Here is a 12320-nt window from a genome sequence, read left to right as displayed (position 1 = left end):
TTACATTGTTTGGCACCAGGAACAGAAAAAGTGGAAATGTAGATAGCAGTTTTTTAATTTCGTTTTTTATTTATTTATTTAAATACAGCTGTGCAGTGAACACAGATAATAGGAGAGAACCAAACAGAGCTTAGGTTGCACTGAGGTTCAAACAGCGACATGAAAGCACAGTAAATCACTCCCAGTTCTTTAATGGTTTTAAATCAGTCTAAACATTCGTCTGTTTGCCTCTGGTCACTGCTTTTATTATCACATAAATCTGGGCTTACTGTCAAAGCTAATGATAACTTTAGCCACACAACATACAAATACTAATGATTTTCCTGTAGATTTGATACGCTGCCTTTAAATCCTAAAACAAATCTACTGGGTTTTCAGTTCCTCGGATGCTGCAAGTGTATGGAAACTCTTGTTTTTGTCCTTGTAGCCAACAACAGAACATATAGCTTGCTTTGCTTGTGGCCGAGACATCGCTAAAGTTAGAGTAAGAGAGGCAGGCTGCTGCTGGTCGTTTGGTATTTAAAAGGCTGAGTCTCTAAGCCACAAGTGAAGACTGGTTCTTGTCCCTTTTGACATCACAGAGCGCTCATTCAGAGACGCACTTTATAATATGTAGAGAAGGGAAATAAATATATACCGTGTACATTTTTAGACATGTCTGGGATTCTTAATTATGTTCAAAGAAAATTAAAAAGCGGAAATCACATAATATGCTCCTCTATTAGACTTTGCAAACAACAAATGCAGCTATAAAATGTCTTTAAAACATTCAGTATTTAATCCGTACAAATATTCACTGTCATGTTGCTACAAATATGTACAAACAGCGCAAGCAAACACATCATGTTTATTGGATAAACATTCAAATCAGATCAAAAGATCAAAACATGCACCATTTATGCATGAATTATGGTACCAAATCCCACCATGATTTGCATTCTGCTGCAAATAATGGAATGAAATGAAACGCTGCCTTTTACTGTAATGACAGTGTGACTTCCTAACTAATGTAATGGTCATTACAAACAAAACTAGCAATTTTCCATTAAAACCCCAGCAATAACAAGCTCATCTGACATCAAAAATGTACTACAGTGGTTACAAAATGTGTTCATTTAATGTGTGTTGAATCAATAAAACAACAATGATGCACCAAATGGATTCGTGTTTTTCACACATTTTCTGACCAAAAATCTGTCATTAGGGCTGAGATGAATGGCTCCACTGGAAACATTAATCATCTCATTTTTTTTTGCCAAAGACATATACAAAGCTCTCTAAACGTGGTTCACGAAACTGCACGGGGAATTGTGACGCTCCAATCGAATCCCTTTTTCTGTATGTCAGGTGAAGAGATGCCAGAATTCCAGTGCAAAAACAACAGCGTGTTAAAGTTATATGGAGTGAAATTAGGACTCAGGGTTTCCATTATGCACTTCTTTATATCTTTTTTCCTTTTTGACATAAAACAAAGACAGATGATTTTATAGACGTGACTGTTCTAACTGGAATTGGTGACGAGACATCTGGATGTTCAACCTTAGATTACGTTTGCAGGTTCCTCTTGTTGCCATTTAAAGCATACAAAGTGTGGCTTTAAGTTTATCCACTAGCAAAAAGGATTTGACAGGATTATGTCTTCTGAGGATAAATAGCAAGAGCTGAGGTCATGTACCAAGAGTCGTGCTGTCAGATCCGTCCTGTTTAATGATCATACAAACCATCCGTCTTTAAATCTAGTCGTGCACCAAACATTGAGGACGATACTTTTAAATCAAACCGTTGTTCACCTCACAGCATGTGGGCTAAAAGAAAGTTTGATTGGTGGAGTAGCTAGAATGGGTATTAATAGGACTTGTTGTGATGTTGCATAGACAGAATACTGTACACCTTTACAGAGAAGATAGACAAACGACATGTTTTATCAAGGTACCTTTGTAGTTACCGCGGCAACATTCTGCTTATGACAGCGTTTTAATCTCCGAAGAGCAAGTCGAGACTTTAAAGATGACTTAAAGACCCTTTCTCAAAGTACAACTCCAACAAAATATTCCTTAAACACTTCTGGAGAAAGAAATTCAAATTATCAGGACAAGTAACCAGTCCTGAAAAATCCCGTTTGAAGTTAGAGCTGCGTGATGGACATCCACTCCACATCCACACAGCACTGATGTGTGTTTTAGGGGAAGGCAGTAGTTAGTTGGAGTTTAGTAACGGGCAGACTGACCTTTTTTGCTATAAGTATTTAGGACAGTGGATATTTCTGCCTTTACTTCATCATCTTTGACATGACAGAACATCTGATTCTTGATATTCAGTGTTTAAAAGTGTATACGAAAAAGTTGTGGCAGTAATGAACGCACTTCAAGTCTCAACCTAAATCTTGAGAACAATAATATCAGCTACGTCTGGGTTTTGTCTGTCTGTGTTTTTGGTCCAGCTTCCTTTCTCTGCAAAAGACTGGAGACAAACAGCTTCTGAAAAGTATTAGGTACACAATGGCAATGATTGCAAGATAAACTGCTGCTTTAGTCAGCGAGTACTGCACTTATATAAAATCGAAGGACTCAAGCTTTGAAAACACAAGAGCTCTTAATGTAGCTGTCCTGTATCTTTCATTAATGTCTCTGCCCTTTGAAATGCTCACTTCATTTAAACTCCATACCCTAATTTGTAGCATATGATCAGACAACCTTGATGGTATTTCTATAACATCAGATTTACTTTCAGAGCTACAGGATATATCAGAAAAGTGTGTTTCTTGATACTGTAGAGTTGGTTTTCTTGGAAGAAGTAAACTTTGGATTCTTACAGCCAGAGCCAAAGCCGTATTGAAATGACAGAATATCAAAAGTCATGCTCAAAATTGTGACATGAGATAGAACAGCTGTTCACTTGACTTCTTGGCAATATACCACATCATCACGTTTTACTGTGCTGACCTTCTCCTTCTACAGTTAGGTCTAAAAGTATATGGACAGTGAAATTTTGTTTCTGTACACTGGCAGAGTGCTTTTAAATCAAGCAACCAAGATGTGATTGAAGTGCAGACTTGAGTGTTTAATTTAAGGGGGTGAAAAAAAAAGTATTTTATTAAGAGTCCACAGCAATTTTCACATCATTCTTTATGCTGTCCTCCATTAGAGGCTCAAAATAATATGAAGGAACTAACATAATTTCAAATACAAGGATTGTTTTTGATATTTGGATGAAATCATTTGCAGGCTGTCAACATCACTAAATGCTGGTTTCCTCCTGCCAGGTCTTTACTGCAGCCAACTTCAGCTGTTGCTTACTTGCAGGTCTCTTTTGCTTCAGTTTTATCTTCAGGTACTGAAAAGTACACCATTTGCTGTTAATGAAACCTGGACATAAACATCTCATGTCAGGTAAAACTCTATCAAAGTAAATTTAAAATACTGTTTATATGTGCAAGAAAAGGACTATTCAACATCGTCTATTTCTATTTCAGTGTTAATCAATTCCTAGAGACCTATAGCAGGTTTCAGATTTGCTGTTCATGTCAGAACACTGGTATCCTTTAAGACCTTGTTGTCCAATTGGACGTAAGACATAGCTTTTGTCCTCGTTTTAAAGATAAAATTGAACTAAATCTTTATTTAAATAGCTTTACAGCTGCTTGTTGCAGATTCAGCAATACCTCCAAAAATGTAGTGAACACCAATATAAATCTCTCACAAAGTGGCTGTGCAAACTCCAAAGAGAAACTCCTTGCAGTGACTTTTGGTAGAAATGACCTGATCAACTTCTGCTCCTCCTCAATCTGAGATACATCACGTGAAATCTCCTTGTCAGCATCCTTGTCAGACTGGTCTGTTTCCTCCAGGAGCCTGACCTTAAAGTGATACTGAAAATGCACATTCCCAATGACAGCCAGAAAACAGCTAGAGCACTTTGCATCCCTGAGGAAATTTTCTCCATGCTTAGCAAAATTCCCCTGCGGTGCTTCTTTACTAGTTTCATAAACTCCACCAGAGAAATGAGTAAGCTTCAAAAATAGTTTCCCGGCATATCTTCCTCTTAGATAACGTGACATGTAGGTTGAGGAATTCTTCCCTTGTATGATCCCCAGCTGAGATCAGCAGCTAACTATCAATGATGAAAAAAGTCAGGGCAAAGGCCTGGCCTCTACCTTCTAGAGCCGTCTGATGGTTCGCCAGAATTTCTTTAATGCTACAAAACTTTTAATATCCTTACCGCACCTGACCCAGAGCTCAAGACCAGAAAAAGTACAGTTACTGTACTTTCCCTTGCAGCAACAGAGAAAAATGTTTTTCAGCACTTTAATATATATATATATATATATATATATATAGAGAGAGAGAGAGAGAGAGAGATAAGCGTAGTTGAGTAGACAATAATGAAACTCGTCTTTCAATTTATCTGTAAATGTCAACATCTCATTACGGTATAAATAACAATGGTATTTCAGCACTCAAGGGTAGAGAATGATTAGGTCAATATTATTTCGGTGGTGCTGACGGAGTATAAGCTTAAGAGAGGATATAACACCAAAGGTCTTTTATTAATGGAATCCATCAGCCTGCTGATGGATTCAGCACTGAGGCCATGATGATTGCAGTGGCTGCGTCCTCAGGCCTAAGCATGCATATGTCACCCCTCTTATGGAGCCTACTGTGTTTATTCACCATCTCCTGCTGTCAGGAACAAACCTAAGGTAAATTATCAGTCTTGGGGAGAGTCAACATTTAATCTCGAGGAAGCCATCCGTAGCAGTTTGTTTCCGGTAAATGCCATGGACAAGAAGGACAAAGCAGACAGGCCACAAAGTATGCAAGCAGGGTCGGGGGTCAAGCGCAGTATGTGGTCTTTTCAGTGCACTGTTTGGTTTGCAACATTTCCAGCTCTGTTTGCAAAAGAAGAAGACAGAAGAGTCCAGCGTTTGGCTCCACACACTCAGTCCAAAATTGCAGACTACATAAAAGATGTATTACTTTGGTGAAGGTTTTTAAAAGTACAGCCAAGTCAAATAATTTTTCTCTATCATTAATCGAATCCATTTTGCTGCTAATTTTCAGGTGCTTTTTGACGTTTCAACTCTTGTTCCTTTCCCTCAGCACCATATTTGCTAAAATGTAAACTCCTGTTATTCTTTTCTTCGCTTCCCCCGAGGTGAGTGTAACACAGCATGCGGCACGGTGCTGCACGGCAGTGTAGCTCAAAGGCGCTCCCAGGGATTGTGAAGGAGGGGTGGGATCTGAACACGAACCCTTCTGAAATCATTGCTGACACTTATCATCACTTTGTATGCAGGCAGTTCTCCAGGGACCAGCCTGTTAGCTTTGTGTTTGCTTGTTTACCTTGTAGCAAGGGAGAAGGGTAAAAAGCATGAAAGAACCCATAACAACCCACTGATTCACGCTTGTCCTTTTACTAAAACTACTGCACAACATTTTCAAATTATTCTAGCATTTGAATTTTCATTTTCACCATTGAGTCAAACAAAAAAAAAATGCATGTAGTGCTTGAATAATGTTTAATCCTTTTGTCCCCCCCCCCCCTTCCCCTGTTTTGCTTATCTGTGTGCGATACAAAAAGAATACAAATATAAAGTCTCATAAAAGAAAATACAAATAAAAAGATGCATGTTTCAGGCTTTGGATGTTTTTTCAGAAGGTGTTTCTTCTATTCAGTGGACTGAACAACTTAAAATGGATATAAACATCAATACCTACAGGCAGCCTGTGAGCAATACTCAATCCTGTACACTTAAACAGCCTCAGCTGTTGCTCAAGAGCCCTTAATCAGGCATCGCCCTCAAGATATTTCACAGAGCTGCTTGAAGATCAGGGCTCAACAGGTTGTCTTCTAGCAAGGTAGTACAGTATCTCAAAAGTAAGAAAAATATGAAACACTGAAAACGGTGCACTCTGGCATTGTTTCCTGTTGAGAAACTGATGGTGCACAGGAAGCCTTAACCCACTACAAATCATATTCTACACAATAGCATAATTACAAACAGGAATTGCCATTAAATTAGCATTATGTCTGGACACTAAACACATGCTATATGTGAAACTAACAGGAGCTCAGAGTCATTAATGAAAGCATACGTGAAACTCAAATAAAATAAGTACACAGACAGGACAAAGGGCCTTTCTGGCAGGGAAAAAAGCTAAAAATGTAGACAGAGGCTTCAGTGTAGCTGTCACTGACATCAGCTCTCGACATGCTTGGCTTTTTATCTATTCACTCGGCCATGTTCTGGTGAGTAGCCATGGTGCTGTGCTTTGAGAGAGGCTCAGTAGTGCAGCCTCCCTTCTTTCATTTCAAATTGCGAGGTGGGGAATTAGCGATCGCCATGGAGAGACTGTTAGCTATCACACAGTGGCGTACAGATGCATGGGATCTGCGCCCCTGAAGTTGTTTCCTTATTGTGCTTAAGTATAATAAATGGTGTCTTCACATTAGTGTAAGTTTAACACATTTCCGTTATTAAGATAATTTCTGATTAGTTTGGTTTATTCTTTTAGTGCTGTTTTCAAGTTTTTGAGTGTTTTATTTGATTTTGCCAAGCCAGGCTCTTGGAAAGAATATAATAAATGTCACATCTTATCATGTGCATAGACCATATTTGTGTGAGTGTTAGTTGTGCAAAGAAATGTAGCTTTTTTTAAATTTGTCTCTTTTCATTATTAGAAAATTGTTCATAAATCAGCAGAATAAAATCGATGACTAAAAACCTAAGACAAAATCTGACAGTAACATGTGTTCTGTATGACTCACCACTCAAGATAAATCCTTGACTTTTTATCAAAATTCGCACTTTTTATGATTCTGAGGGAAAAAAAACCCTCCAAATGCTGAGATTAAAATCAAAATGTTGACTTTTTTAAATCTCAGAATTCTTTTTTTCAAATTCTGAGAAAAAAGTATGTTAAAAGTCATGACTCTAATCCTATTCTGTAGTGACTCAACTCTAAAATAAAGTCTGAATTCTTTTCAGGAAGAATATTAGAAAAGCTGTCATTTTATGCTGAGGTAATGAGAGCATTTGTTGAAATATACCTGCGTACTCAGACCGAATGCCATGCAGCTTTCGTAGTTGGATCAGTTTTGGATTCACGGGAGAAGTAAGCTTGAATTTCTTTCTCTTTTGTACACTCGTGTCTCGCTAGTTACAACACAGCTAGCACAAAGGTGGTCTATTGGTTGTTTGTAGTAAATACATAGTGGCGTCACAATCAGATACAATTTATAAGAAGGGCAAAAGGCAAAAACATTTCCTTCACTTTCTGTCTGAACACACTTTTAAGATGGTTGAGTTGCCAGCTGTGTAAGAGATAAAAGCAGTTGCACTGTCAGTTGAGGGGAAAAGCTGAAGTGTGTATGTTGGCAGTGGCAGCAGTTGAAATATAAGCTGAAGTAACTGAAGTGTCAGTTTATTTTCCGTGAAAAAAACCAATACACGTTTTTATAAATTAGGAGAATTTCTCTTTTTTTCATTCATTCTATTTTCAAATAAGCTGATTCAAAATGGTACAAGAATGCTGTTTAATAGACTTCAGTCTGTACAAACAGATGCATGTGATGGCTTGACAGCAGGTACAAAGCAAGTGCAGACAGCTCTTTTAGAGGATAAATATAAAAAAGCTGAGAAGCAGTTTTCAGGGATACGGCAGGATTCGCTGCTTTCTCTCAGATGTGGCGATTGTTCTCATAAGAGAATCGGCTTTCAGTCAAAGTCAGAAAAATTATTTTCAGAATTCTAACTGCCATTTATACGTTCTGTTTCCATCAGACAGCGGTGGCTCATATCTGCACCTGCTGGCTGAGTCATGACACAAAAGAGATAATGGCTCTGTTTCGGTGTGGGGAAATTGAATTGGGATTTTCTGAAAAATAGACCTTAACAGCTACAGTCAAGATCGCTAATGCAAAAAGAAAACGTATACACACATTGTTTTTTCTGTTTGTTTCAAATCCAGCTTCTTATCTGGATTCCTATTAGATCAGTCATTCGTGTTTCTGTGAATAAATAAGCAGTAAATCAAAAACTAACATGAGTGGCGGGTTTTGTTACGTTTAATCATACATTAGTCTGTGCCTAATACAACCCTGAGGCACAATGCACTCGTTGCCTGCGGTGCACAAGAAGCATTGCATTTGACGAAATGAAACAATCAGTTCTGACAGGAAACAATGGAGCCGTCTGTGTCGTGTAAGGGGAAGTTATCAAAAAAAGAAAAAAAGCACCTGCTTTATCAAAAAGTAGTAAATGGCATCATATTGATATAGCAAGAACGGATATTTTTTTGATAATTTTATTAATGTACACAAAACATTAATTCACTGAATGACAAGACAAAAGATTTATTTTGGTTTTGGTTTAGACTCGTGCCTATTTGAATTATCAAAAGTCAAAACTCAGCTTATCTGCTATTTAGTTTTGAACAATCCTTTTGCTTGAAGGTGTCTTTAACTTAGCATATCCTCACCTCTCATGAGATTATCCATGCAGCTAAAAGGTTACTAGACAATGTAATTATTGCTTTGTAAATTTGATATCCCAAATTAAGCGCCTTTGCAAAATCCAAGTGGGCTCGCTCGCTATAGTGAAACGCAGCTTCACTGGAGTGCACTCAGTTTACTACAGACATCAACACTGCAAGCTGTGCATTAGAAAATGTACAAATTAAATTTTGATTGTTGAACAGAAGTACTAAGCAGCTGTGTCAGTGCTAATGTGAATGTAACAAATCTCTAGTCCCTTCAAAAGAAAATGCGAAACATAAATAAGCAGACAGATACATTTACACGCAGCGGCACAGGAATGAAAAACTAGACTCCTTTCACAGAAAGAGATGCAGGGATAGAGATTTTCTTAATTTACTTGAGCACAATGAGGCCATTTTTGGACGATCCCTTGACACGCACATGTTAATTAAAGACATGCAGGAGTGCTTCCAGGGCCTTTCAGTCTGGTGCCCTGCTGCCTTTTCTGCTTTGCCAGTCTTGCCACCATGCCGATTTGTCATCCACATCAATGAAAGTAATCAAGCCAGCAATCAGGGCAAGCTTTCACTTTATTTTATTTTTTATTTTACGTATGTGTATGTGTGTGTGGCATTCAGCTGCCCTCATCACAGTGGTGCACATAAATGGAAGACAGGAATAGGCATCCTTTTCAAAGTATTATGGGGGAGGGAATCAAAGCTCTTTTGTCACAAAAAGGCTTCTTAGATGCTATCGTTGCAGCATTTTTTTTTCCCTTCCCTTTTTTTTCATGTGCAAGTGAGTACAGCCTATAACTGACAGCCTATTGATGGATTAAATGAAAAGGAGAAAAGGTGAGAAGAAAAGTGTATTTCCATATCAGGTGGTGTCGATATAAGGAATCACCGTGGCATGCTGGACTTTATTATTCATCTCGTCTGAGGTTATCTGAGGCAAAAAAAAGAAAAAAGAGAGGCCAATAAACTGGCTGTGTGCAAACGTAGCGTTGAAAATAACCACGACAGCTCATTTTGTTTATGAGAACCATGTCTAAACTTTTATGTAGAGACTGTTTCTAATAACACTGGCAAACTGTGCATACATATTCTTTTTGTACATAGAAAAAACACTACATTTACTGGCTGTAAACCATTCTTTATTTCATTGTTTGTATATAAAATCTATTTTAAAAGAAGTAATTAGACTTGATTATGAAGACAACATCCAACTTGTGAAGAAAGAAACAATGAAGTATTTAAAGACAAGTATGTTAGATTCTGTTTTGGAATCACAAACAACAACAAAAAAAACATAATGAAAAAAAAGAAATGAGAGACTAGTTCAGAGCCTATTAAATCAGGCTGAAGAACAGGCTTTTTATATCACCAGCAATTGCCAAAAACTATATATGAATAAATAGTTGTACTATAAAGTTATAAAGTCAATAGTCAAGTGTTGCATAGGTCTGATTGTGTAAACAGGAAGTATATAATGACAATAAGCAATGCACACTCTGTTTTGGTTTATGCAAAATTGTGTCACTTCTTATTTTTCTTTTTTACTTAACTAACATGATCTGAAGTAAGCATGGGGTATGCACATCCTTGCCATAATTTCTTACGAATGGGGAACAGGCATTTGCAAGGTTTTTATGCATGCATATTGTTTATACAGCTTTATGTATTACTGGCGGTGAAATATTGGATCAGTCTGTTTGTGTGTAGCCCTCAAGTCCAGCTCAGAATTTTAATGACTGCTCGGAAAAGTGGTTTCAGATAAAAGAAAGTTTAGGTGACACTGCTGCAGGCATCCACTCACATAATGAAAAAAATAACACATGCATACCGGTTAAAGTGACAAAAGACCTCATTTTTACAGCAAAGGACACATGCAGGATATACAGCAAAGTATGAGCTACGGCGGGCTATAAATATCACTTGACACACTGTTCTGAAGCTATGGTCCCAGACTCATGGTTTTTCTGCTCCAACTCTGTCCATCTACAGTAGAAGGAAAAGCCCTCTGACTTCACTCCAACACTGTGTTCATTTAAAATTCATATTGACTATAGCCCTGGGTCATTAATCATGAATATTTTTTATTAATTTATCACAAACTGACATGTACTATTTTGACATTATGACTGCCTGCTTAAAATGTAAAGCTTAATAACACTCAGTTACATTTGCATAGTCAACTTAGTTCCTTTTAGAAGTGCAAGAATATCATAATTAATTGAAGCAGTTACTGTACGCCTTTCATTAGAATTTGACTTTCAAGTTAAAAAAGGGAGAAAAAAGTTCAATCAAAGACGGTACGTGGCAATTATAGAAATATCAAGCTTCTATGATCATATAAGATGTGAACTAAAATGCAAAGCAGGGAACACCAGTCTATCCTAAAAAATTAAATACATTTTATATAAATCTATGATATGTAAGTAGACTTTTTATAACACAGACAAATTTCAAGTGTGTTATAGTTCAAATTTATTCTTCTCTTCACTGTCAAGATAGCTGAAGTGTATTTTTTGCTTTTTTACCTACTATTTATATTCGAATCTACAGTATTATGGTTTTAGTCTGTTGTTAAGTAGTTGTTAGGCAATGTGGTGATAGTATATAATACTATATCACACATAATTTAAGTTTTGCGGACATAAGTGAGATATTTTCGTTGTGAAATTGAAACGATATGGTGCTTTTTTGAGGTGTTGTGGGTGCGTAAACCCTACAAATGGATCATTTTAACTTGTTGGCAAGTGGTCGCTAGGTAAGTCAGACTATATCATACATAATTCAAGTTTCGTGGAAATCAATTATGAACTTAATTTCACACCATAATTTTATAAGATGTTGCAAGCACATAATAAATGCTACGAATGGGTCATTTTAGCTTGTTCATTTGCGGTTGCTAGGCATTGTGATAAAGCCATAATATATCATGCATAACCAAAGTAATGCTAGGCAGTGTGTTACCGTGAATTGGCTAAACCTACATGTGTTCCTCTGAAGATTTTTTTTTCTTTTATCCATGGTAAAATTTTGTTAAAAAAAGAAAGTGTAGACAAAAGGGGTGCAGCGTTCAAACAAAGACTCGAGCACTCTAGCTTAACTCTACCGCCTTACTTTCAGCTATAATGTGTCAGCTGTGTAAGGTGAAACCTCCTACACATATTCTTTGTGATTATTTAACTAACAAAAACAGTCTGTCTACTCTAAAAAAGTTAAAATGTTCTGCAACTTTAGAAAGTGTTCCCCTCCGCCAACAAAGATGCCAGGCCCTTCCAAAGTGGCTGCTTTCCATCTGTCTTGCAGCCGCTCTCCATTGGCTGTCATGTGAAAAAGGCCCTAGGAATTTGCTAAAACAAATTAAAGCTGTATTTTCCGAAAGCAGAAACAACAGATCTGCCCCTTGTATACAGATAACATTAAAGCTGCCATAATAATGTGGGTTTTGTAATCCATTTCATAAATCTGGAAGCTTGTCTTCAACATAATGTGTTCTAATGCCAGAAGGTTTGCAGACATTTAAATCATCACAGTTGGTTTTGGGGTAGTTCAGATCGCACATATGAGGTCGCATGGAGTCGGCAGAGTCACATTAATTAAATTGTCGAGTGGAGATTGCCTGGGAAGGGGGACCGCACTCCACAAGATGATAATCAAGGTTCCTCCTCTGCGTGACGATAATTCTTCCATCTAATATATTTACAGCCCAAACCCTATAGAAGCTCGGCTTGTGCATGGCAGTTTTGGCTGTCAGTCAGCCATCATTCAACCACCTTTGAGTCCAGAAAGTTTTTCAAAAACTTCTCAATGGAGTGTCATAAAAGTTTTAGA

The 12320-nt window shown here is 37.4% G+C and overlaps 1 protein-coding gene across 1 annotated transcript in view; it reads right to left on the bottom strand.

Moving 5' to 3' along the window:
- Positions 1 to 12320, bottom strand: part of LOC146625464 (cadherin-7-like) — a 124453-nt gene that overhangs the window by 84850 nt on the left and 27283 nt on the right. The window lies entirely within an intron of this gene.

Source organism: Diplotaxodon limnothrissa, linkage group LG9, assembly GCF_057381915.1.
Source record: "Diplotaxodon limnothrissa isolate DT_005_m linkage group LG9, D_limnothrissa_male_GT1.1, whole genome shotgun sequence".
In the NCBI taxonomy this organism is placed as follows: domain Eukaryota; kingdom Metazoa; phylum Chordata; class Actinopteri; order Cichliformes; family Cichlidae; genus Diplotaxodon; species Diplotaxodon limnothrissa.
This window is presented reverse-complemented; position numbering and strand designations above follow the sequence as displayed.